Source organism: Ictidomys tridecemlineatus, chromosome 7 (genome assembly GCF_052094955.1).
Source record: "Ictidomys tridecemlineatus isolate mIctTri1 chromosome 7, mIctTri1.hap1, whole genome shotgun sequence".
Taxonomy (NCBI): Eukaryota; Metazoa; Chordata; class Mammalia; order Rodentia; family Sciuridae; genus Ictidomys; species Ictidomys tridecemlineatus.
Window position 1 is genome coordinate 168,898,446 of NC_135483.1, and position 26,424 is coordinate 168,924,869.

The window sequence follows — 26,424 nt, forward strand, 5'->3', positions numbered from 1 at the left end:
TTCGGCATTTCTAATAAGCTCCTGCATGAAATCTATTGCAGATGATGTATGGACTATTTTGGACAGCATGAAGAGACTTTGGTTGGCAATATCTTGAAAGAGGGACAATGTAATAAAGACTTTATTCATTTTGTCTGAAAATTTATGTGCACCCCGAAATTTCTGAGAATAGTTCTTTAAAAATTTTTGAATTTTTAAAAAGTCAATTGCATCTCTTTGTAAATCTATAAAAAGGGAAGCAACTTTATGAATTTTAAAGGTATGATTTTAAGGAAGTCCCTTTAAATCTTAGAGCATGTCATTAGTATGTTGATTGCTTACCAAAGACTCTGCTGATAAGTGAACAAGAAATATCTGTATAGGGAGACTCTTCTAGGATCTCATTTGGGATCAGTTGACTGAATACAATGTCTTCAAAGCCCTTTGCAGGGTCTTCCCTCAGTTTCAAGTACCAATCTTTCATTGGCCTTTCCCTGAACCTTTTGGGACCTGGAGTGAAGAGAGACTTGTACTCAGTTTTGGGGATAGTTGAGAGATTTTGGCCTGAACCTTGAAAATACTCTGTGCATTTCTATCTCAGGCAGGTGGTAGGTTATTAATGGAAAGGTAAAGCAAAAGACATACTTTGCTTGATCAATACATTAAAAACATGGAGTTTGGATTTAACCTTTTGTCTCCTAAAGTGCAATAATCCAGGGGCTCATTTATAGAGCTTTCTTTGCAAAAATAATAGCTTCAACTGAATCAGTGTTGGTAAAAGCTATGTACCTCTAGTTTATAGGAAGTGTTAAAGTAGGCTTTGAAGCACCTTTTGTAGAGCAAACCAAATTTCTCTTATTTTTCATCACGTAATTGAAGATATGTTTTAAAGACAAATTAATGATGATGATGAGGATGAGGAGGAGGAGGAGGAGGAGGATTTTGTACTGGGGATTGAACTGATGGGTACTTTATCACTGAGTTACATCCCCAGCCATTTTTATTTTATTTTATTTTTGAGACAGGGTCTTGCTGAGTTGCTGAGGCTATCCTCAAACTTGCTATCCTTCTGTCTTAACCTCCTGAGTTGGTGGTATTACAGGTGTGTTCCACCATGCCCATCAGACAAAATGATTATTGAATTGAGTTGGATGATTTTGATTTTGTGTAGAAAAATTTAGGGGTAGCTGTCTGGCCCTCTGCTTGCCCAGAGCTATCCTCAGCAGATGTATAGGCCTGAAAAACAAGGTGCAAAAGAGATTATACGTCTAGGTTTTTGTTCTTAGTCCTTTTTGCAAGTTTCAGCTCTTCCTCTCCTTGTTCAATCACTTTCAGATAGAGCCCTTTTTTGAGGCCCTCGACTTCTAGGCTGTCAGAATCTTGCTTCCTTTGAGTGGATTTCCCCCATGTCCAGTTCTTATTAAAGTTTTAGTCATGTTAAAATTTATATTATCACTAGGGGCCTCTACCTTACGTTGTCTAAGGACTTGAATGAAACATCCTTAATTTGTAGGTACAGGTATGGACATCAAAGCTCTCCACTACAGAAATTTTGGGTATTAATTTTATTTAAAGAGAAAGTACAGAATTCTGTCACTCTGTCAAATAATCACAAAGGACACCAGTGTTTTGTGATGGTTCAACGTACCATATCTTTCTAAATCAAAACAGAAAAGCACTAGGAATTTTTTCAACTTGTGTAGGAGCAGAAAATTAAGATTTGTTTAGTAGTGATAATTGTTGGTGTAAGTTTGCACATTGGAGAGCTCTATGTTTCTGCCCAAATGGAGCCAAAATACTATGTGTCAGTTTGAAAAAACCAGTTAGGAGCACTACATTGTTTTGTTGTGTTGTTTTTTTTTAATTTTAGAGAAAATATTTCTGGCTATAGCAATTTTACTACAGAGTCTATGCTCTTAGAACTCAGTAACTTTCTCAGACTGAACATATTAAATTAGTTTCAATTTCCTGCCCAAATTTATAGACAGGTTGTAAATGAAAAAAAGCTGCCTCTGCTCTTCATTATCACTACACATTATATAGTTTTTTAAATAAAAATGTTATTTACTTGCACCTACTGTCAGATATTAAACTACAGAGGCATCCATCAACAGTTCTGTTGGCACTGTAAAGAAGAAAGTCATGTAACAGCACACCTGGCTTTAGTGTTAGAGCATAGAGTTAGTGTTGCAAGGTGACTTTGATATGTCAGAAAAGCTAATTATGTCCCATCAAAGGACTGAAGAAATTGCCTTTTTTAATGAAAAGTATTTTACAGGAGGTGACAATGATCTTAGGCAAAGCAGTAAAACTAGGTGTATAATTATATAAATTCTTTAAATTCTTATTAGACTTAGCTAATTGACATGTTACTGTCTAATAATCCAGAAAAAAAAAATGTTAAACATAAAAGACAGAACAAAGGTTTTGGACCATAGAGATAGAATATAATCTTAAAGTGAATCTTTCCATTTTTTTCCTCTTCCCAGCACACTCTCATTTTTTCCCTTGACATTATTTATGGTCATACATGTTTTTATTTTATATTGAAACATGAACATAGCATACTTTAATAAGAATTAACTATCAGTAACCTATATAAGCTCCTGAAACCAAGGAAACAATTTTCCCAGCTAAGAGCGATCGATTGCCCAAGTCTCTTTTCACTTTTATTGATATGTGAATGTGTGTATGAATATGTATATTTAGGTGCATGTGTGACATATATACACACATGTATGTGAGTCTAATTTTTATTTCTTTTGAGGGGCCATATTCAGGGGGAATGTGGAGTCTTGCTGTTTTTTATATCAGGATTAAGAGCACAACTTTTATTGTTAGGTTTGACAGAATATATGTGATTATTAGTGATGTCTTTTTTTAGAAAATTGTAAATTATAGGAATGCTGCACAGGAAGAAAGAAATGAAGCATGCAGTAGTTATTTAGGTTTACAAGATTGACAATAAGTTTTTCCCCCTTTACGAAAGGTTCAGTACTTAAAGCAGAAAGCTGTAATTGTTGGTTGCTTTAGATGCCCTTAGCTATTTGGGATGTAGAATGATGTATGCTATAAATGTTTTACTCCTATAATTGTCATCACTTCAGAATGGTTCAATTATAGCTGTTTTATAGGAAAGATGCATGAAGAAATGATTTCGGGCCATATTCTGTAGTGATGACAATTCAGTTTTAAAAAATCACCAGTGTGGAAGGAATAAATCCATTTTTGTTACTGGACTTCACCATGGTTCCTGAAACTCTCTGTTTCTGAGTCTCAGATGGTAGCCCAGAGCAGAACTGTAACAGGGTAAATGATAGAGAGTAGTTGTTTTTAGTATTTGAGCTAAGTGGACCTCTCAAGTTGCTCAAGGCCATTTGGATTGAAGTTACTGGAATGTTCTTTTATTTAAAGTGGACCTTTAAGGTGCCAACCATGCCAGATCCTAGAGCTCTTGAGTGTGAGTAAGGGAGCTAGGTTCTAGTGTTAATCCACATCCTGTGTTGGTGACCCTGGGCAAATCACATCTTTTCTCCAAGTAGTTTAAAATGACACTCTCAGGCCTGAGATTGCTGAGACTCTATGGCAATGTGACACCATCTAAGAACCAATGTAAAATCAAAGGGTCTGTAGACTATCTTTGGAACCAAAGGGCTCTGAGGGTAGTGCAGGATTCTCAAATAACTCTAGATTCTTGCCAGCATAAGTCCTGTGTAAAACTGGGGTATTGTCACTTAACAGCATTAAAAGATGGGGGAATTGAATATTTAGTTGGAAGTGGTTTGGCCTGTTGTGTTCTTACTTGTGCCTAATCAATTTGTGTACTTACATCTCATATCTTAATTCTGAAATTAGGTTTACAGAGCCTATATATCACTGGGCTTATTCTCTTTGCCAAAGCTAGATTGACTGGCCAGCAAAAGCCAGGTGCCAGACTCTAGTCAGATTTAAATGGGATCTAACTGATGACTAGTAGAATTTCAGTGGAAAAAGAAAGGCAGAGTTCTTTTCACTTTGATTGTTTTATTAAGTGTGAAATAGCTGTGCCTCCTTTTATATTGATCAGACATAATGTGACTGTTCTAAAGGATGTATTTCTTTGATGTACCAGGATGGTGCTTCTCAAAAGGAAAAAGATTGCATCCATGATTTTCTTTTCCAGACTGCCAACTTTTGATACCTGGAGATTGGTCTACAAAATGACCCCCAAGATGCTTCTCACTTTTTTCAAAGGAGATGTCAAAGCTCAAGAAAAGAAAGGATTTTGCTGTTGATGTTCCTTGAAGAAATGTGAAAGAGTTTTTTTGTGTGATTTAACACAGTTTAGCATATTGGATTAATCGGCTATGTTATATAAATACACACATATACAAATATGTGTGTGTATGTATGTATATATCTGTATATATACACACACATATATATATATACATGTGAAATTATATATGATATGGGATTATATATGATATATATGCATATTCACATATGCAGGAAAAGCAGGAGGTCAGGGGTGAGAGTGCATGCACGCATATGCACATGCGGTTTGGAATACAGCAGAGTAAGCAAAAGCCTTTTTATCTTCCAGAAATGTACAGCTGAAATGGGAGAGCACACAAATGACTTTCCCATGGACAGGATATCTGGTCTAACTACTTTAAAAAATTGCATAACCCTATAGGGAGCCCTAGCCAACTAATGTAATAATTACCTAGGAGTAGAGCCAACGTCCTGCAATTACATTAGAACAAACGTGCTGCAGTGTTTCTGTTTATGTATGTCTCTGGGCATCTTGAATTAATATTTTATCACATTTCATTAAGGAAAAAAAAAATCAGCCAGAGAAGCGTTGGAAGCAAGATCATTGGAATTACCTGTTTTATAAGGTTAGGGAATTTCTGTGAAGTTTCTTCCATCTTGACAAAACAATCGAACACCACCAAAAACCGTTGATATCTACCTTTAGTTAAGTAAAGGCATGTGTTTCTTAAGGTCTGAATTTTAGAAAAACATGACTATATTAGATGTTCTCTTCCAGCTATTCAGGTATTTTTAAAAATTTATTTCAAAGTACGCCAATGTGGTTAATACATCCTTTTTGTTTCTGTTGATCAGCCTGCAGGAGTGTATGTATCTGTGTGTATATGTATGCACATGTGGCATGTGTTTGTATCTATGTTTGAAAAAAAAAACATACAAGGTGCACTAACAAAGCTCACCATCTATGAGCTGGTAAACATTAATTGGCAGGTTCAGAAAGTAACTTTATGTTTTATATATAACATTGATTATACATTGATGAAATGAAAAAATAAAAAACAGGACTGGGGTTGGCTCATTGGTAAAGCACTTGCCTAGCATGTGTGTGGCACTGGGTTTGATCCTCAGCACCACTTAAAAATAAATAAAATCAAGATATCATGTGCATCTAACCCCCCTAAAAAAATTTTTAAAAAAGATTTAAACAGCTTCCCCACTTTTAGTCCTGTATTAATCACCACTGTTGTTTTCAACAGCTAAGGAAATTAGTCATTTTAACTGTATTTATCAATCTGAAAAATAAGAAAATCTCTTGACCTTGGTAGATTATCCCTGATAGTGGCATGCTGAAGCTGACTCTGAAGTGTTTCTTTAAAAAGGCAAATTCCTGGTGTCCAGGCCTGAGGAATGGAGGAATCTCTGAGTTTCTCTGTGTATTTTAAATAATAGTCTTGTTTCAGGGTAGTGGTAAAGGAGGAGGAGATTGTTTGGAGACAGAGCTGGTGAACAAGAATTAGTAGCACTGCTATTCTGGGGGCAGGCATCAGTTATTGCTATTTAGGCATCTCTCTTCATTATCCAGAGATATAAATGGGGGCTTTTGTACTTTCCCTGCATCTTAAATGTTCTGGGAGGGCTAAGCTAGAGCCGTGCCCCAAGACTTGTCACTCTATGACTTTCCCTCTTTAGAGGGTCCAGCGGATAGCTGGCAGCCCTGCATGAAGCATCTCTAAGTCATTCTGGTATGAGGCAGTGCACCCTTCTGCTCAGACATGCTCCTAGGTATGCTTCATGTTTCCTCTAGCATGACATGTGGCAGCTGAAGCAAGAGACTGTGAAGTTATATTAACTACCGTTAAGGTTAAAATAATTGGTGTTGATTTTACTTTCAAACTTTGTGTCATCTAGAAAAGTGGTAAGTGCCCCATTTTTTAAAATCAATAACATTCCTCTGTTTTCTTGAAGTATGAATCCAGTGAGAAATCTTTGTGGCCTGCCTATACTGTAGTTACATTACATGCAGAGTTACTATCATTAAGTTTACTGCTAAATTCATATTATAGTTTGAATGTGTCACCCAAAGGCTCCTGGGTTAATGCAGGAATATTCAGAGGTGAAATAATTGCATTATGAGAATGGTGACCTAATAGTCCACTCTAGTTTGAATAGATTTACTGCATGGTAATTATAGACAGGTGAGGAGTGACAGAGGAGGTATGTCACTGGGGTTGTGCCCTGGAATGTTTCATCTTCCCTATGGGCACTTTCCCCCCCCCCCCGCCACCCCTCTCTCTCTCTCCTTCCAGGACCCCATGAATAAAGCAGCACTTTTCCCATACTTATCCACCATGATGTTCTCTTAGATCTTGGGCCAGGAGCAATGGAGTCCTCCTCTCATTTGCTCTTATTGGGTATTTTGGTCACAATGCAACAATAAAAAAAAATTACACAGTAGCTTTAAATACTTTTCCTAAATTGTAGTTTTTATGAGAACAATAATCAAACAATCCTTCTGTAATCTTCCTAAAATTTAGCATTACATTGGATAATCTAGAAATGCCAATGGACTACTTTCCCATCAGTTTATTTGGTGTTTGGCAAATGACTGCTCATAATAACTTTTTCTATAGATTGCCTCTTTCTCTCCCCTCCTTCATTCTTCACCAAGGATTGGTAATCAGACTCCTTGACAAACCATCACACAGAAGACTGCAGGCTGATTCTGTGTGATCCAAACTAGGGGCCCCACTACAAGGTCTTTCAATGCCATCACCTGGGTTTGGAGCCTGCTACTCACGGTGCAACACGTGTTAAACATGGAATCACCTGAGAGCTAAGTAGAAATGCAAAATTGGTTCTTTCTTCTCTTCACTGACTTAGAAAGCTTTTGAGAGAGGTCACCATAGATTGCCTAAAATGCTGCAATAGAACCAGAGAGTTAACCTCAAGCCATAAGATTCCATTCAAGATGAGTTTCATAGTTCTGGTCAAATTGGAGGAATTTTTCCAAACCTAGTCTTTGCATCCGTTTTATGGGAAAAGAGGAACTGTACTCTTCTATGAGGAGAATGACCTACGTATGCTCTTGTAAAGATGCCTAATAGTCCATGACTAGATTATTAAAATTAATAATTCCTTAATTTTCTCCAATTAGTTTGGAATACTGGATAAATAAGAATTTATATATTGTCTCAATATCTCTGGAAATGCTTAGTAAAAATGGTTGTTGAAATACCATTATTGCCATCATTAGCTATTTTTATATTGGCACTGGGAAGTAGTGGGTTTAGGAACCTGTGAGAAACTGGGTTCAAACCCTAGATTTTCTGCTTGTCAGAACTACATAACTTTGCATGGATTTTTTTAACCTCTCTGAACCTTAGTATTCTCAACTGTAAAGTGGGACTGTGAAACCAACTGTTTACAATTGCTTGGCTTTGTTTTGATTTATGACTTTACCAAGGAAGAATTTGAGAAGACAAATGTCTCCCTTGTAGCATGTAGCCAATAAACATTGAAAATTGTCACCGCTATCATCATCTCTTTCTCCTTCTCATTATCAATGTCACCAACATTTAGTCTCTAGCAGTAGCTCTGTTTTATTTTTTAGAATACTGCTGAGATATAAATTGTTTTCTTTTTGACAAGCGATATGTTTTCTGTGTTCAAATGCAGAACTGCATTTTCTTTGGGGGAACAAATACAGTTATTTGGGGTAAGTAGCTAAGTTTCATATCTCTTGTAGGATTTAACTTTAGGCTTCTCAGAAGAAATAGGTTCTGGTTTTCTGTTGAAAGCAGGGTGACTATAGATAATGAAAATATCTGCATATGTGTTAATCAACTTTTCATAATTGTAAGCAAATGTGTGTGTGTAATTGTGTACTTTTTTTTCAGAGAGAACACCAATTATTCTAGTCATAGCACATGTTTATCTGTTTCAAGGCCATACCTCTAATAACTAGAGGACTCCTACGAGGCTACACCTTTTATAGTCCCCTCCCTATTCAATAGCACCAAGCTAGAGACAAAACCAAAACCTTCCATACGAGGTCCGTTGGGGACATTTCAGATCCAAATTATGGCAATATATATTTTTAAAAATCTAGAAGAAAGGAGTTAGACATTATGTATGTATGTGTCAGAACATCACAGGGTACCCACATATATGTAGGATTTCTATATATCAGTTTAAAAATAAAAAAGTTAGTCCTCTTAGGTAGCAGCAGATAGCAGGTATCTTAGAACCCACTTAATCTTACAGGACCATGGCAAATGAGCTTGTTGCTAATGAGACAAGAACCAATGGGGTGAAAAATATTAATGGATTATATCCAGAAAATTGAAATTCAACTGTTGAAATAAATGAAACAAGTCCAGCTTACTGAGGAAAAATGAAGTAAAAGTTTTATAATTTGAATACTTTTAAATAAAATGATGGCTTGGTAGCCAGTATGTGTTTCTTTTTTCAATCTTACCTTTTTCCAAATAAATCATAACACTCCTAAAAGATTAGAAAACTTCCTTCTGGATATTGCAAAGTGTTTTTTATAATCATGAAGCAAATGTGTGTGTGTGATTGTGTACTTTTTTTTTCAGAGAGAACACCAATTATTCTAGTCATAGCACATGTTTATTTCATACTCATGAAAGTTATTTGGGGTTGATTGCATTATTTATGTTATAAAGATTAAAAAAACCATCACATATTAGTAAACTGGAACTTTACTCAAAATTTGGGCTTGTGCTACTTAAAGATTGGCTATTAATAAAAAGCATGGAGAGGTTGGAAACAGTTTGTTGAACCTTATTATTAATTGTAGAGTATATATTACAACATGTATCATACTCTTAGTTTCTTGCATATGTGTCTGATTTCAAAATTAAATTGTGAAAAACCTCAAATAGTCATGGACTCTAGTTTCATATTCCAGGGAGAGTTGACCATACTTGGTGGTTTCTCAATAAATGTTTGTGGAAGGGATGCTGAATGAGCCCCACATTGCTCCTCTGAACTGTCTGCTGTGTGTTGAAACAGCTTCTCAGCAGGATAATCATCACCAGCACAAATTCTCTGCTCCCATCCTCATTTTCCAAGTGGTATTAGCATGTTCTTGGCTACCTGCAGAGAAAAGCTGAATTGCGAGCTCAGTTTTCCTTAACTTTCTTCTGTCCACAATTTTGATACTTAATCAAACAATCACTTAAATTATTTGTAAGCTTGTAATTTTCTTTATAATACCCATAAAACATTTGCCAAGCTGAGCCAACTATCAAAGAAGACAAGATTCAGGCATCGAATGAGTCTTTCCTGGGTTCCATCTTCCCAGACGGTATAAGGAGAAGAGTCATATCCTTATGCTTTTCCATAAACCAGAGTTAAAAATCACCTTGTGTTCCTAACCTGTTTTTATGAGTTCCCATCATAAATCATGCCATCCATCACAGCACAAGCATTTGACCCCAATTGTGAAACATCAAGAGAACTGTCACCATTGCTCTGGTACCAGTATCTCCAGTAAAAATTGGAAATGCTATGAGATCTTATTTAGAGAAATCCTGGTGCTGCTTGCCAGTGCTTTGGGTCTTCATGTTTTATGAGTTATTCTTTAGCCTGTGTACTTCTGTCACACTTGACAGTTCTGATTAATGTTCTTTAGACTGATACTAGTTTTTTTTTAACAAAGGAAAAAAAACAGTATTATTAAGAAGGGCCTGCTTGGGTCTGCTACAGAGGTGCAGGATACATAAATTAAAAATATTGGAGATTGATGTCTATACAACATTTGAAACCATGCAAATAAACATAATCAATAATATCAATTCAGTGCTAAATAAGCCTCATAAAAAATATTTGATTAATTTTGGACTAGCTGGGGCAGCTAAAGAGTAAAAATGTCTTCTATGGACTGAAAACAATCTGGAGATGAGACACTGGGGGATTCTTGTCCTTTGAGGGATGGTAAGACAGTTGGTCTGTTTAACATCAGGGTGTCAAACAAAGGCATTTTTTTTTTAGATGAGGCTTTAGCCTAATGACTGTGACTGCCTAGCAGTCACTACTAGTGTCTGGCAGGCAGTTGAGATATTTTCCAAAGGCCCACAGGGTATGTATCATTGCACTGAGCTTTTTATGTAGCAAACCCATTGAGGCAGCTTGGCATTATTTTTTAAAATCAGTTTTCAGTTCCATCTGTTCAAGAATAGGTAAACTGAATCTCTTTGGTTCCTTTGGTTTTGTTTAGGGAAAGTTATCTTTTCAATTGAGATGAATAGTAATTGGATTATATTACTGTAATTCATTTATTAACAGAGCATTAGAATCCACAGTAGTGTGTTTCCATCTTAGAACCCACAAATTACCAATTAAACACAATCTTCTATCCTAAAACAATGTGATTATTTTTATTTAAGCCTATTTCAGAAGCTGGGTCTCTCACTGCCTGCATACATCTTTATTTAAAAAGCATTAGTGGAATATTAGTGAAGCTGAAGCCTTTGTTTGTCTGTCATTTGCACAGGGAAATGGGTGATGGCTGTTCATCTAAACTGTAGCCCAACCACTTTTGGGATCTATCTTCTGCATGTTGGCTAGTTAGAGCAAGTTTTAAAAGCAAAACACTCAAAAATTAAATCACATTAAAAGTAAAATTAATTTATTTTAGAATGGTGGTAAACTACTCTATAAATCAAAGGAAGGCTAAATTGCTGCATGTGGGAATGCTATTTTCTTTAACAATATTAATAGAGCACTATTTTATACAGGGCTCCATTTTATGTCCTTTGGGCATTGTAGCAGATTTAAAGCCATCCTTGCCTTGGAGCAGAACAGAGTGTAACTGAAGACTTAAAATAAAAACACATGAAAAGGCAAGCAGCAATGTAGAGCAACCCAGTAATATCAGATAAGATGGTGGATGTTGTAGGCCTGAACATTGATGGACACTGGATTCTATAAGTTAACAGTGAAGAGCTCTCTGTGCATTTGAGTAGCCAGAAAAGTCTTTAGAGGGGAGGAGAAATTTGAGTCCAGTTTTGGGGAATATGTGAGCATTCCTAAGCACTTTGGGTCCCTGTGTTCCAAACAAGGAGAGGTGGTAAGAGAAGGGCAGGCAGGTAGGTGGACGTTAGAGTGTGGGGAAGCAGCAGAGTTGGGAGGAGGTTGGAGTCAAAAGGGCAAAAGTGAAATAACAGGAACAAGCACTGGTTTTTCAGGGAGAAGAGGGATTTAGAAGTGTTGGAAAAAATCCATGCTTTCCTGGACATCATGGAAATACTGATGAGCATGTGTGAATGTTTAATGAGATTCAACAATAAGGTTGAGAATACTAGTCTTGAAGCGGTCCCAATAGAAGAGTTTGGATGGCTGGGTGAGGGATGATGATGCAGAGTGAGAAGTGCAATGGACCAAGATGTACTTGAAAAGGAGAGAGGAAGAACCAGAGGAAACCATGTTTCACAAATGTAGGGAATGCATAGGGTCTTGAAGTTAGTATCAAGAACATAAGTCAGAAGGTGTAGAGGAGTCAAGAAGATGAGATCTAAGAAAAATCCATTGGTCATGACAATATAATATTTTGAGTAAACAGTAGAATACAAAGAAAAACAATAGGCAGTGCAGAAGAGAATAGCCAGAAGTTTTGTGAGACACTAAGATCAGTGGATTTTATAAACCAAACAATTAACAGATGATACTTTCAATAGATTCTTTTTTTATACCCCAGATACAGCCATTAGAGGAGTACTATATGCCAATGACAGGGTGGGATGAATGTTTATTAAAGTATCACTAGACTCTCAGAGGTCAATGCTTGTGCATGCAATGATGATCCTGCATTCTAGTGAAACCCTGAGCAAACCATGCTGCTCTTTTATTGGCTTCCTAGACCCCTTCGTCCTTCAGGGTCATTCTATTCTAGATCTGAGCACACCAAACCCCTTGCTTCACATCCTTTCCATCAGTGAGGCTTGGTTTCTTTTCAAGGTCTTCTCTTCTGCTTCTTCATCACCTCGACTCTCCTTACAGTCCTAGGAAGTAGAGACACAAGGGTTTTTAGAAAATGCCTTGTTACAAGGAAGGCAGTTCTCTGATTTCTACCTTATGTGAAAGGGATGCTGATGTTCGCTTCTTTCATGAGGAATAGGAACTGTATAACAAGAACAACCGCAGCATTACACCAAGCAAGGCATGGGGACTCTTTGCATAGTATCCGTAAAGACCTCCCCTGTCAAAGGAACTGTTTGAAGCCAGAAAGATGGAGGTATCATTCTGCCATCCTGAGAAGAAATATGATAAAAAAGAGAATATTATGAACATTTAGACAGAATTATGAATATTTGTTGCCCAAAGTTCATGATGTCAGGCGATTCCCAGCAGCCTGTTGGCTGGGCCAGACATTCCTCCCATGGCCATTCAAAGTATCAGAATATTTTTTTCTTTTTTCCCCCATCCAGTTCACCACTGATTCCAGAAACTGGAAGATGTTGGGACTCTTCCAGAATAACACAGGTGAGAGTCTTTTCTCACTGAAGTAACAAACTGGTTTTCTAATAGGCATTCTATGGGAGAGCACTCTAACCCATTAACCCAAAATGCTGATTCTAAAACCCTCTGAATTATATGATGTAGTTTTTCTTTTTAAAAAGTGACAAACTGTAGTTTTTATTTTTTCTCTTTTTTTTTTTGAAAGTTTTATGTAATTTTTGATGTGTGTTCTCTAGGTCTGTCTGCTTTAGTGTCATAGAATGCAGGGTTTACTGAATCTGCAGTGTTTTTTCCCCCATGTGCCACAGGGCAGCACTCAGCATGCTTCAATCCTTTTGACTCTCAGTTGGCAGTCTAGTGCCAGGTCTTGGTTTGGTGGCCCAAGTATGTGCATGAATGTGTGCTTTGGTTGAAATCTGCATCTGTAGTGGGTATTTCTCAAATATTTATTGAATAAATAAAGGGAAGTTGGCACCATATGGACCAGGATGGTGGTTTAGGGTGCTCTTTTGCTTTCCTAATAGTAAGAGGAAATAAATCTCATTACTCAGTCAAGAAGTTTAATTTGTTTTCATGTCCAAGGCTCACAGTATCTCCATTGATGAAATATGTACTTCTGGACAAAATGTGTGTACATTAGACATACATTAAATTTATTGGGTCATTATTTAAAGGAAATGTATGTTAATGGATTTTTCGTGATTTGAGTACTGGCATTGATTCCACCCCCCCACCCCACTACCTCCCATCAATAGTTTTGTGTATTTTGCTGCAAACAAAACTAGCTGAAAAAGGCCAGGGACATGCTCAACCCAGAGTGTCCAAAGTGACACTTAAGACAGATATACACGTGGCCTAAGGCTGGCTAGCTGTAGGGAGACAGGGATGTCCCTGCTTGCCCCGCTGCCCCTCCCATCCTCCCTCGTTCATTTTTATTAAGTGGTAGCAGGTTTTACTGCAGCTACTCCAGCATCTTTGCTGTCTGGAGGATATTGTTTTCAATGTGAATGTTGTTTTGTATCTAAAACAACTGTGACATTGATCCTTTTCAACAGGCAAGAGATAATATCTCTTGCCATCATCCACTGCCTCCATCAGGATATTCTAGGAATCTGTATCTAATTACCTGTGCAGCTAATTACCTCTTCCATGTTAAGCAGCAGCAGTAATCTCATTTCCCTTTCAAGTCCATTTTATGGCATCAGACTGTATTATATTCCCCCTTTTAATGGCTCCTGACAAAATTACAGCAGCACCACCCAGGACTTGACAAGGAATCAGCCTGCCCATGACACAGCTATACCTTGTGGGTTTTCTGTTGAGTCTTTTTTTCTTTTATTACAGTGTGCTATTAAATACCTATATTACCGAATCATCTTCCCATAGCTCCATTTGTTTGATTAGCATTGTGATACTGTGACAAGGCAGTATATCAGTAGTAATCGATCTGATTAGCATGGAGATGATATGAACACAGATTGTATTGATGTTTAATAGTGCAGCCATCCAGGTGCTTTACACATTATAGATGTTTTTTGTATGCTTCACACAAGGTCTCTGTAACGAAGACAGCAACCACAGCAGATTTTAGAGCTCGATGATTTATTTTCTGCCAAGTACCACAGTGGGTCTTGCATAGTATATGGCACTCCTGTGCTGGATCCCGCACAAAATGTTTTAATCAGTGTTCCAAGTAACGCAAATATTTTCACTGGACAGATTCTAATATTACTTTATTAAGAGATGCTTGCCATACTGCAGTAAGAGGTTACTGCAGTCTCATTGAAAACCAGCCACATTCTTCTCTGAACTATATCCTCAGGTTACTTTATTATTATAATACATCCTATATTTTAAAAGGCCTGTTGGAGTTTTGTGTGACTTGCCCTCTTTCCATTCACACCATGTAATCAAGCTTAATATTTACCTATCTTGTCCGTTTTCACTTAGATTAATTTTTTTTTTTTTTTTTTTTTTTTTTTGCTAAAGATCACTTATTGATCTGGATTTTGCAGGTGAAGGAAGAATCAGCCAGCCACCATTTGAGAGCTGGCTTTTGGCAGCCTGTGATGAACAGAAGGGACTCTCTGCCAAAGAACATTTTGTGTAAATTGATTGAACCCTTTGCCTGGGATACAGAAAAGAGAGGAAATTCCTAGAAAAAGACCAGGCTTTGACACCAGCTGTTTATTCTGACATCTACATATTTCTACAAACACTTTTTGTGAAAAAAGTGGAAATCGGGCTCTTCCTTTTATTTCTTTTTCAGAAAAAAATATACTTAGAGGTTAGAGTTTTTACCATTTCATGTTTTTACAGTTTTGTGGACTGCTAATTTTTTTAATTGGGATTCAAATGTCCAGCAATAGAAAATAGATGGTAAAAGTACAAGAACTGATATGTGCAACTGAGAGTTCTACCATCATGTGTATTGTGTGTGTGTGTGCATATGCACACATGTAGCCCATACATTCTTATGCACCTGTCCATGTTGCACACCCATGCATGAGTACTATATCTATTTACTTTTTCTATGGCACTCCTGGCATTTTCTCTCTCCTACCTTCCTCTCCCATATATCCCCTTTCTACATAGAAAAATATTACCAGAGCCAAACACAGTTGCTTATTTCTAAAATTCACTGTTATTCATCCTCCAAGGTCACCAAGTGTGCTGTTTCCTTTTATGTGCAGTGTTTCCCTTTACTCTGATCACCTTGAGAGCTACCAATCCCCGTCAGCACTCAGCTCCAGATCTTCCCCTTTGGACACTTTTACTGCATTCACCAACCCCCTGGCCTTGGTGTTAGGAGCATGCTCTGAACTCTTCTAGAGTGATGCACGTGGCTTCTATTTACATGTCCCAGTCAGTTCACCTTGGAATGAGGATTCCTGAAAGGCAGTGATAAATAATTATCCATGTCTCTGCATGTGACAACCAGTGGAATTCTTAGCATTTATTGCTCATTTATTTATTTAATATATATATATTGAGTACCTCAAGAAGCTTGTATTTAGAAGAGAGAGAATGAATTCTATCACAATCCTAGAAACAGTTGGTGATAAGTCAATACGAAGAGCCAGACAATTCAGGGCAAGGTGGAATATGCCAGCTCACATGGTAATGCCATGAGGTAAGTCGAGTGACATGGGGATGAGAGCAAAGACTTGCAGGATGGAACATGTTTGGGCCTTTGCAGCAACAGCATGGGACCTTCTGTGGCTGACATGGACTATGTGGGGGGGAAGGCAGTTCTAGACATATTGGAAGAAAGCCCTAAAAGGATTTAATACTGGATTTTGTGTGAGGAAATGAGAAAGAGAAGAAGAGAACATTCTAAGAGTTTTGTCTCTGTAACACAAGAAAGACTGTAGCAAACATTTTCACTGGACAGATTCTAATATTGCTTTATTAAGAGATGCTTGCCACACTGCGGTAAGAGGTTACTGAAGTCTCGTTGAAAACCAGCCACATTCTTCTCTGAACTATATCCTGAGGAATACTGAGGAATCTGGGCTGGGAAAAGGGAGTCAGTTTGATACTGTAATATGTTAAGTCAGAGAGAAATATCATACATCTAGGCAAAAAAGGTTTTTTGGCACATATTTATAAAAGAATGGAGCTTAGAGAAAGGTCCATATTGAGAAATAAATTAGGGTGTTTCAGCATAGACATGTTTTTAAAACTATTTTTTAGTTGTCAATGAAACTTTATTTTTATTCATTTATATGCAGTGCTGAGAATTGCAGCCAGTGACTCTTACGTGCTAGGCGGGCAAGCACTCTACCACTGAGCCACAACCTCAGCCCTGACAGGTGTTTTAAATCACCAGGCTAAATGAGAATACTTAGGGAGAAAGTATGGGTGGGCTTGTCAGAGACATGGTGGGAAAGTGAAGGAACTGGCACAAGAAAACCAGAAGAGAATGGCATCTCGGCAGTCAAACAAGAAAGGGTTTCAAGAAGAAAGGAAAGTTGAAGAGTGTAAGAGGCAGGCTGAGCAGTGGCAATGGCATGTGACAGCTGAGAGATTATTGGTCACCCCCAGGACTGCTGTTTCACTGAAATGGTGAACACCAAAGTGGAGGCAAGTACAGTCAGCTTTTTAAAGGATTTTTGAAAAAAAAAATGAATAGAGAAATGGGAAAATACTTGGAGGGTAATATGGAGCCAAAGGATAGATTTGTTTATGCTTTTATACGTACATTGTAGTTGGACATTATAGCTGGGCTCCCTTTCCCTCCCTTCCTCATTTCTCTCATTTTCCTTCCTCTGCTTTACTGGTCTTACTTCCACTCATTTATTTAAATATTTTTAACTGGTGCTTTATAGATATATATGAAGGTAGAATCTAACATACTATATTTATACATGCTCATTTATACATGCTCATAGTATAATTTTTGTCAAATTCATTCCCTATTTTCTTTCTTGTCCTTCCTCCTTCCCACTGTCTTCTAGTCCACTTATCTTCCTTCTATCTTTTGGTATCGTCCCCATCCCCCGCTTCCCCCTTACTTTTCTCTATCTTCCACATAGAAGACAAAAAATTCAACCCTTAGTTTTCTGAGTCTGGCTTATTTCACTTAGCATGATGTTCTCTAGTTCCATTTATTGACTGGAAAATGCTTTAATTTTATTCTTTATTACATCCAAGTAAAACTCCACTTTGTATATCTACCACAATTTTCTTTTTAATCCATTCTTCTATTGATGGAAACCTGGGCTGGTTCCATAACTTGGCTATTGTGAATTGCAACTGCTCTAAACTCAATGTGACTGTGTCACCATAGTGTGCTGATTTTAGTTCTTTTGTATTATTACTAGGGAGTAGGATAGCTGAGTTATGTGGTGGTTTCATTTATAGGTTTTTGAGTGATCTTTGTACTACTTTCCAGAGTGGTTGTACTAATTTGCATTCCTGCCTAAAATGTGTAAGTGTATCTTTTCCTCTGCATTCTTGACAGCATTTATTATTTGTATTCTTGATAATTGCCATTCTGACTAGAATGAGATGAAATCAATGTAATTTTGATGTGCATTTCCCAAATTGCTAGAGATGTTGTACATTTTTTTCATATATTTATTGGCCATTTGTGTTTCTTCTTTTGAGAAATGTCTGTTCAGTTCTTTTGGCCATTTATTGATTAGACTATTTGGTTTTTTGTTTGTCATATTATAGTCAGAGCATTTTTATTTTTCTATTTTTTACTTTCTATTGTTGGGCAAGTCAACATTCTTGCTCTAGCTTTCTCAACATTAAAAAGAGGAAATGGACAAAATGCTCCTTAGGTTATAATTCTGTGGTTCTCTGAGATATTATTATAGTAAACTGCAAGTTTCTACTACATTATAACTGCTCAATGCATATATTTTGCATCTAATAATGAAAGAATGAAATAAACACTGTATAACTCAATTCTCAAATATTTGAAGGATAATTTTTTGTTTGGTTGGTATTAAGCTTTTTGAGTTCCTTATATATTCTGGTTTTTATTCAGGAGTCGCTGGCAAAGATTTTCTCCCATTCTGTAGGCTTTCTGCATACTCTTAATGGTTTCCTTTGTTGTGAAGAAGCTTTTTAATTTGATGCTATTCCACTTATTAATTTTGGTTTATTTTTTTGAGCCCTAGGGGGTCTTGTTAAGAAAGTCGGTGCCAGCACCAATATGTTGAAGTGTTGACCCTTTGTTTTATTCTAGCAGTTGCAGAGTTACTGATTTAATTCTCAAATATTTGATGCAAAATGAAGGGGATTCAAGTTTGATTCTTTTACATATGGATACTTAGTTTTTCCAGTACCATTTATTTAAAAGGCTCTCTTTTCTTCAATATACTTTTTTTTTGGCTCCTTTGTCAAGTATCAGATGACTGTAAGTATGTGGGTTTTTCTGTGTCTTCTGTTCTATTCCACTGATCTTCCTGTCTATTTTGGTGCCAATACCATGCTGTTTTTGTTAGGATATCTCTGTGTTATAATTTGACATCAGATTTTGTCATGCCTCCAGTATCACTCTTCCTGCCCAGTATTGCTTTAGCAATTCTGGGTCTTTTATTACTCCAGGTGAATTTTAGGTTTATTTTCACTAGTTCTATGAATAATGTCAGTGATATTTTGATGAGAATTTTATCCAATCTTTATGGTTCTTTTGGTAATGTGGTCATTTATACAGTATTAAATCTGCCTATCTAAGAACAGATGGAAGGTCTTTCCATTTTCTTAGGTCTTCAATTTCTTAAATGTTCTATAGTTTTCATTGTAGAGGTCTTTCACCTAAAGGAGAGATTTTTACAAAATAACACCAAGTAATTAAATCAATGTTGTTTGAATGATAATAAATATAAGTACTTAAAGATTCTCTGAGCTGTCTAAAAGAAACAGTGTGTAAGCCATATATATAACTTTAAATTTTCTAGTGGCTACATTAAATGTAATGTATTTATATTTAATAATATATTTCATTTTAACAATATATTTTATTTAACTCAATATGTACAAAAATATGACTTTAGTATGTAACCAATATAAAAATAATTGAGATAATTTATATTCTATTTTTATACTAAATCTTGAAAATCCACATATATTTTGCACATAGCACATCTCAATCAAGGGTAGCCACATCAAAAGAATTTAACAGCTATGCATGTTAAGAATTTCTTGAGACTGTCCCTAATAGATAGAAAAGAGCTATTGCCACAAGTAAAAGAGAATATTTTTATTAAATCATTTATTTTGAATATAAAACAATAGATGCAAATGAGAAATTATAGTAATTAGTTAATTGCATTTGTGATTGCATAAATACAGATTTTTCAAATAGAAAATGACTGTAACCCTCAAAAGTAAGGTATTAAACTATTTTAGTTAAAAAAAATGTTCCCAACTTAACTCTGTATTTTGCAGTAAAACTTGAAATGGGTTTAATGTTATTTATAACATTTATAAAGTTTTGGGTGACTTAAAGGGCATTTAGAGTATTTTGATGAATTATACATGTTGGTACTCAGAGATTAATGGTGTCCTTTGAAAGGAATGTGTGTATTCTACTTGATTCTGTTGAAATTGTAGTAATGGAATTGCATTTTTGCAAGGTTGTATGTTATACAGACATTTTCTTTAAACAATAGTTTTGAGGTGAGGAAAAACAGAGAAATAAGTGCAAAGAAGGGTTAGAATATGTTGAAACTCACTTTTTTAGGAATATTAAAGAAATATGCCTAGAGTCATATTATAGTCAGAGCATTTTTATATTTCTATTTTTTACTTTCTATTGTTGGGCAAGTCAACATTCTTGCTGTAGCTTTCTCAACATTAAAAAGAGGAAATGGACAAAATGCTCCTTAGGTTATAATTCTGTGGTTCTCTGAGACATTATTATAGTAAACTGCAAGTTTCTACTACATTATAACTGCTCAATGCACATATTTTGCATCTAATAATGAAAGAATGAAATAAACACTGTATAATTCAATTCTCAAATATTTGAAGGATAATTTGAGGTTGAGTGTATATCATGAAAATTAGATTTCTATGGTTTATTTGTTCAGTTTGTAAAATTATAAAATGTACTTATAGAGCACATAGATAAAAGGAACTAAGATAATACAAATAGTGCCTTTAGCAATAAAAGGATGTCTTTGGCTTATAAAAAGAGGGATTATCAAAAAGAATCAACTTGGAGAAATAAGTTTATTTTTAAAGGAAAATGGGATTTATTTCTTTACATGGAAGACTAGTATTAAATATTTGGATTAAATAGTTTTTGGAACATAAACAATTAAGGATATAATTTTTTAAATGAATCAGGTGTATGAAGAGCAATATGAAGGAGAGGATTTACAGACATGCATTTATGTTGGAAAAATTAAAGTGCGTGCTTGGAAAGAAATTTACTTAGAGAAAAAAATTTAGACTAGGAGGTGCTAGGTTATTTTATTAAAGTTGTTACTTTTCTCTCTCAAGCTGCATAATTAACCATTTTTTAAAGCCTAATTTGAAATATCTTGCAATTTTGAACCAAAAGCTTTTTAAGAAACCTAAAAAAAATTCTTATCATATAATTATAGCCATGTGTTGTTACAGATTTGCATAACTCATAATTTAACATAATTCACAAAAAGATTTTATAATCCAGCCAGTTATTCTTTTTAATCTATCATGTATTGTTACATATCATTGAGATTTTAAAATTTACATGTTCAGTATACATTCATACTATATCCTATTTTTGTAATAATTAGCCAAGAAAATATATTGTTCTTGCATTAAATTCTTTGATAAAATTTACTGTTATATGCAAATAAACTTATTCAAATTTAGTGAATTGCAAGAGAAAAGAACTAATGGTAACTTTGCTGCAATGTGCTTTATCTTCAGAATATTTAATTCTCAATCAGATTTTTTGTAAACATAAATTGGCATTTTCATTTAAACTTCTGACAATTATTTTTACTGTAATAATTAGAAGAACATATACATAAAAGCAAGCAGTAAGAACGGAGTTAGAAATAAACTAATGGATGTATTTCTTAAGTTTACAGGATCCATCACAAAACACTGCCTTCTTTTATTTTTTTGTAAACAGAATCTGTAAAGGTAAACAGTCCACATAGAACAGTACTATTGATTTAACTCTGTGGTAAATATTCCCCTTAAGTAAAATCTGAACACAGATAACTCTTTATGACTCTTTTCAACAAGAAGCACTTCGGTTCTGCCATGCACAGGACTCCACTCAGGCTGTGTTTAAATCACTTTTCTGTGGCATGACCTTTGACACTATTCTTGGAGCATGTTTCTTCTGTGAAATAGGATTCTGCAAATGCTAGGTAGTATTATTATATGTGGCTCTACCTCTGATGATGAGTAAATGAGATAACTAGAGGTTAGGCTTTTTGAAGGAGGGTGAATTAGATGTTAGTAAAGGACTGACATTGAATACGCAGTAAAGCAAAGGAAGGTCTTGGTCTCCATGCTGTTCCATCTTGGGATGTTAATCAAGACTGTGTATCAGTGAGTTGCCTCTCAAGGCTGAGGTAACCCATCTGGACTAGAACAGAACAGGTATTCCAATGGATATGCTCATTCCATCCATCTAAACAGAGATAGCATTTGGAAACTACCATACCATAGAGATTCAAGAGGACAAGTTGAAAACATGTATATGTCATTTTATGCATTTCTTGGCATATTTCAAGAGCTTAACAAATGTTACTAATAGAAATCATCATCAATATTATTTTTATTGTTAATGCATGTATCTTGTTAGAAAGACTTATTATGACAATACAATTTGAGAGGCCATTACTGTGAACATATGTAAAACACTACAGTCCTATTAATTACTAATTAATTAAGAGGAGAGTTGAAAAATCTCCTTCTACAAAGTCCAGTACACTAAATAAAGGCTTTCTAATGCTTTAACCAGTGTTAACATCCTTGTTATTTTCAGTATCTGAGACCAAAGCAGAGCCTAATTGTTGAAGATCATAAAATTAGAACTTTTGTCATAAGCTTTGAACTTTTGTCTAATGTAAAAATTGCTGCCTGGTATGCATATGCTTTCCAACACATCAAAATGAGTACAGTCAGTACTCGTATACGTGAGTTCCATGCCTGTGAATTCAACCAACCACACATGGAAAATATATTTTAAAGTATTTTTGTCTGTACTGAATATATACAGATTTTTCCTTGTCACTATTTCCTAAACAATACAATAAAAGAACTATTTACATAGTGTTTACATTGTATTATACATTATAGGTTACATAGGGATGAGGAAGTTCTTGGTAAGGATGTGCCTGGGTTCTGTGAAAATATTATACAATTTTTCATAAAGAACATGATTATTCATAAATTTTTAAATCTATGGAAGGTCCTGAAACTAATGCACAACGGACAACAAGATATACCTCTATTTTTGTAGTTAATTGCACATGTAGGGAAGAGAAGATTCAAAAAAAATTCAATAAGTAAAAACTAATTTAAGGTAATTAATTGCATATTGGCATTGTTATCATGTGTACAATGACACATTATTTTAAAAAGTTTTTTTTGTCATTGGTCTATTTTAAAAATACTTAAGCCTAAAATTTTAATGTCTTCACAAATGTATTTATATTTTAGTTCTCTAGGCCTTGTATTCAGACAGATGTTCTTAGACATATCAGAATTTTTGGATCCATAAGCAACGGGAATATTTGGGTTTTTATAAGTAATTTCTAATTCAGACCTCAGTAAAATTACCCTGAGTTAAAATTTTAGAAGATTAAGACTTGGTAAATAGTTACATAAATGTACTTTATATATTCCAGTCTATAGACCATGATAAATGTAGACCATTAAACTTTCAGGCATCATACTTTAAGTATTTGGAAGAATCAAAGAGATGATTAAAAATAGAAAAAGCCAACGGGGCTGTACACTAAATCTCCAATTTGTTTCCTTTTAATTTAAATTTTTAAATGGTGAGATAATCTAAGAAATAATAGAGCAAGATTCTGTGTTCTCTTTGCCCAGTTTGAACAATATCATAACCAGGATATTGCTATTGATACAGTTAAGATACAAAATAGTTCCATCACCATAGGGAAGCCTTGTTAAGATTCTGATTTTTGGTGATTGTGTCACCTCAAAAGGACCAAGTTAATTCAGGGAAGAACTAAGAATTAATTCTTGATTAAGAATTAAAGAAGCATTCCAGAGACTTACCAAGAGAACATTGCTCATGTCTTTCTGACTGGTAATTGGAATGTTGTGGTAGTGGATCAAGGTGCAACCCTGAGCAGAGAACAAAAGACCTCTTCTGACATGCCTTTAAAGTAATAAAGCCCCTAAAATATCTGATAGACCTTGGTTGAATCAACAATTGAAAGGTTTCTGTAGATAATGAAGGACTAAATGAAAAATTTAACTAAAAACCATCAACCAGGTTTTGGAATGACTGGAAGGTTCTGGAAATACATTGTACTGGCAGCCAAAGAACATTGTAGATGCACTTAGTGCCATTGGATTGCACACTTAAGAGGACTTGAAAAGGTAGGTTTTATGTTACAGACATTTTGCCACAATAAAAACTACTAAATAAACAGCAGTAACAAAATATAGGAACCATATCTTATCTTTTGATTTCAATTCAGAATCTGTGTTTCAGATTACTTTTTGTTTCCTTGAAGCAATCAGTTAATATTGTACATAGAATGGTTCCACTAATACCTGTTGGAATTTTAAGGAATGTTCCGAGTGGTTCTTTAAATTAATTGATCAATATTCTTCATCCATGATGTTAGGATTTAAATTCTATGCTTGAGATTTAAATATGGATCCAGTTATACCTTTTGAGTAGCTAGATGTTTTTAACTTGTGTCAATAATGGCTCTTTTATTTGTTCTTACCATGGTCACCTATGAATGTCTTTAAAGGAAATGTCCTCCCCCACTCCTTATTTTCTAGGGAACTTAAGTTTAATTCACCTGTTCCTGTATATTCGGCCATCTAGCCTGCAATATCTCTTGAATTCCCTGTGCTCCTTTCCAGAGAGTCTTCTTGCATGGTGGACCACTGATCTTCCATTAGATTGTTGGTCACTGTGGAAATATATTTAAATGATGAGTTGTGATGACATAAAGAACATACCAGGCAATCTCTAACTGTAACAAGGATTCTAGAACTTAAGGAGAATAAAACAGAGTGAGCTGTGTTTGGTTTGTTGAAGTCCTTGAGTGAGAAGATAATAGTAACAGTTCTATCATATAAACCAAAAAGCCATTTTCCATAGTTCTTCATGGTACTTCTAGTTTTAAGTGAGCACCTTTATTTAACATGAAAAAAAGATTGCCATTCTTTTAAATTATCTTGTAAGGCTGAGATAATGAGAAATGGAAGGGGAATTTGCATTTGAAAACAGGTATCAGCAACTTAAATAGGCATTTCTTCCTACCCCAGTGCAAAACACATATGAATGGTACTTTCCAGTATATGATAAATGCCTGGCCAACATTTGTCATTTCAACATCAAGCTTCCAGACACCATGTTTTAAGTATGACTTTCTACCCCTATGTAGATACCAGTTCAGAAGTTAGGACATGTCATTTGATACATTTTAGTGTATTTTGCTTAATATAACCACAGATTGGCTAAAAATATGTATCTATTTGAAGACTGACAAAATAAGTTGTTTATATTGATAACTTCTTGAAAATGTGAATCCCGTAGACTAAAGATACTGTAAATGTTGAGGGAGAAGCCTTCCTAGTTACATCACAAATTTTCTCCTCTTTAATTCTAAAAATTTTCTTCATTCTTTTATTCTTGATCTGCAAGAAAAATGAAGAGCTAATATGATTCTGACTATTATCTCTTTCTACCTTTCCATGAAAAAAAAAAAAAGGCGATCCTTGCCTGTGGCCTTTTTAATGTAAATTATATTTTGCCTCTAACCAGGCATTTAGCTGTGTAGAAGCTAAAGCTTTAAAAAAAAAAAAAAGTATGGCAAATAGAGGAGAATTAACAATGCTTTATTTTCAGATTCTATAGAACTTTCTTTAAAATTGGTAGCCAACCTCTACTCAATGCTGAGATTGTTCATTATGCTGTCAATGTGTAATTATCATCCATTGGTCTACTATTTGTAAGTTCTCTGAGCTAAAGTATCCCATTTGCTATTGAATGCAACTTGAAAGAAAATTATTGATCTATACCACACATAAGAGTTTTAAAATATTCCCACCAGAATACATTGCACCTTTAAAATAAGAGCTGTTTTTTTTTTTTTTGCAAAGAATGCTTTATAGTTAAGTTCAATTCAATATTACTCTTTCTTTAACTTTAAAAAAAAAGTCTTTATTGCTTTCTTTTGTAAAATCATTTCTGTATTCTTTGCAGAGACTAGAATGGATTTACTAATTAAAATAGTTTTATCACTACTCAACCAGTGACATTAAAATAATATCACTATTAATTATGCTGATTTAAATATCAACATTACCATCGTTGACTATACTATGATGGAGACCTGAATTCAGGTCATAGACCTTAATTTTTTTAAAAAAGAAAAAGAAAAAGAAAAAAACTTGTTAATACTACATTACAGGTAAATACCACTAACCTGGGGATTTATATTTTTTTATGTACCATCTCTTACAAGAAACCTTATCAAGTATGTTTGAAAAACTTGTGTAATTTCAATTTCATGGGTCCCCCTTCTGTTTGTTTTTATTTTAACTATCTTAGTCGAGGGGAAATTTTTTCTATTGTTAGATTATGATCACCAATTAATTATAGTTATGACAATGCCTTTAATTTCAATTGTTTAGGTATCATGAAATTTGCTGAGAGTGGTGAAATACACCTGTAATCCCAGTGACTCTGGAGGCTGATGCAGAAGGATTGCAATTAGTGAGACTTTGTCTCAAAATAAAAAATATGGAGTGCTGAGGATGTGGCTCCGAGATAAAGCACTCCTTTGTTTAATACCTGGTGCAAAAAATAAAATTGTCAAATTTTCCTGAAAAAAATTTAATCTTCAAATTAAGATTAAGTTAATAAAGATATTATCTACTTTTCTTTTTTTAAAAAAAAAAAACATACCACTCCATTTCATCTTTTGCAAGTTTCATGGCATTTATGTTTTCACTTTTTTCTTATTCAGAATTAATTTTGGGTCTACATATGTCATGTTAAAAAAATCTTATGATTTT

The 26,424-nt window shown here is 35.0% G+C and overlaps 1 protein-coding gene and 1 long non-coding RNA gene across 4 annotated transcripts in view; one reads left to right on the top strand and one right to left on the bottom strand.

Moving 5' to 3' along the window:
• The window catches only part of Pard3b (par-3 family cell polarity regulator beta), a 978,588-nt gene that overhangs the window by 291,167 nt on the left and 660,997 nt on the right, over positions 1-26,424 (top strand). The window lies entirely within an intron of this gene.
• Positions 10,870-26,424, bottom strand: part of LOC120893101 (uncharacterized) — an 83,430-nt gene continuing 67,875 nt past the window's right edge. Inside the window, exons 2-4 of one of the 2 annotated variants that reach the window (XR_013424262.1) lie at positions 24,198-24,311; positions 23,437-23,505; positions 10,870-12,263 (exon numbers count right to left, since the gene is read on the bottom strand). This is a non-coding gene — a long non-coding RNA (uncharacterized LOC120893101). Of the gene's footprint in view, positions 12,264-18,830; positions 18,994-23,436; positions 23,506-24,197; positions 24,312-26,424 lie in introns of those variants that run through there. The other variant, XR_005738085.2, reaches the window with a different exon arrangement.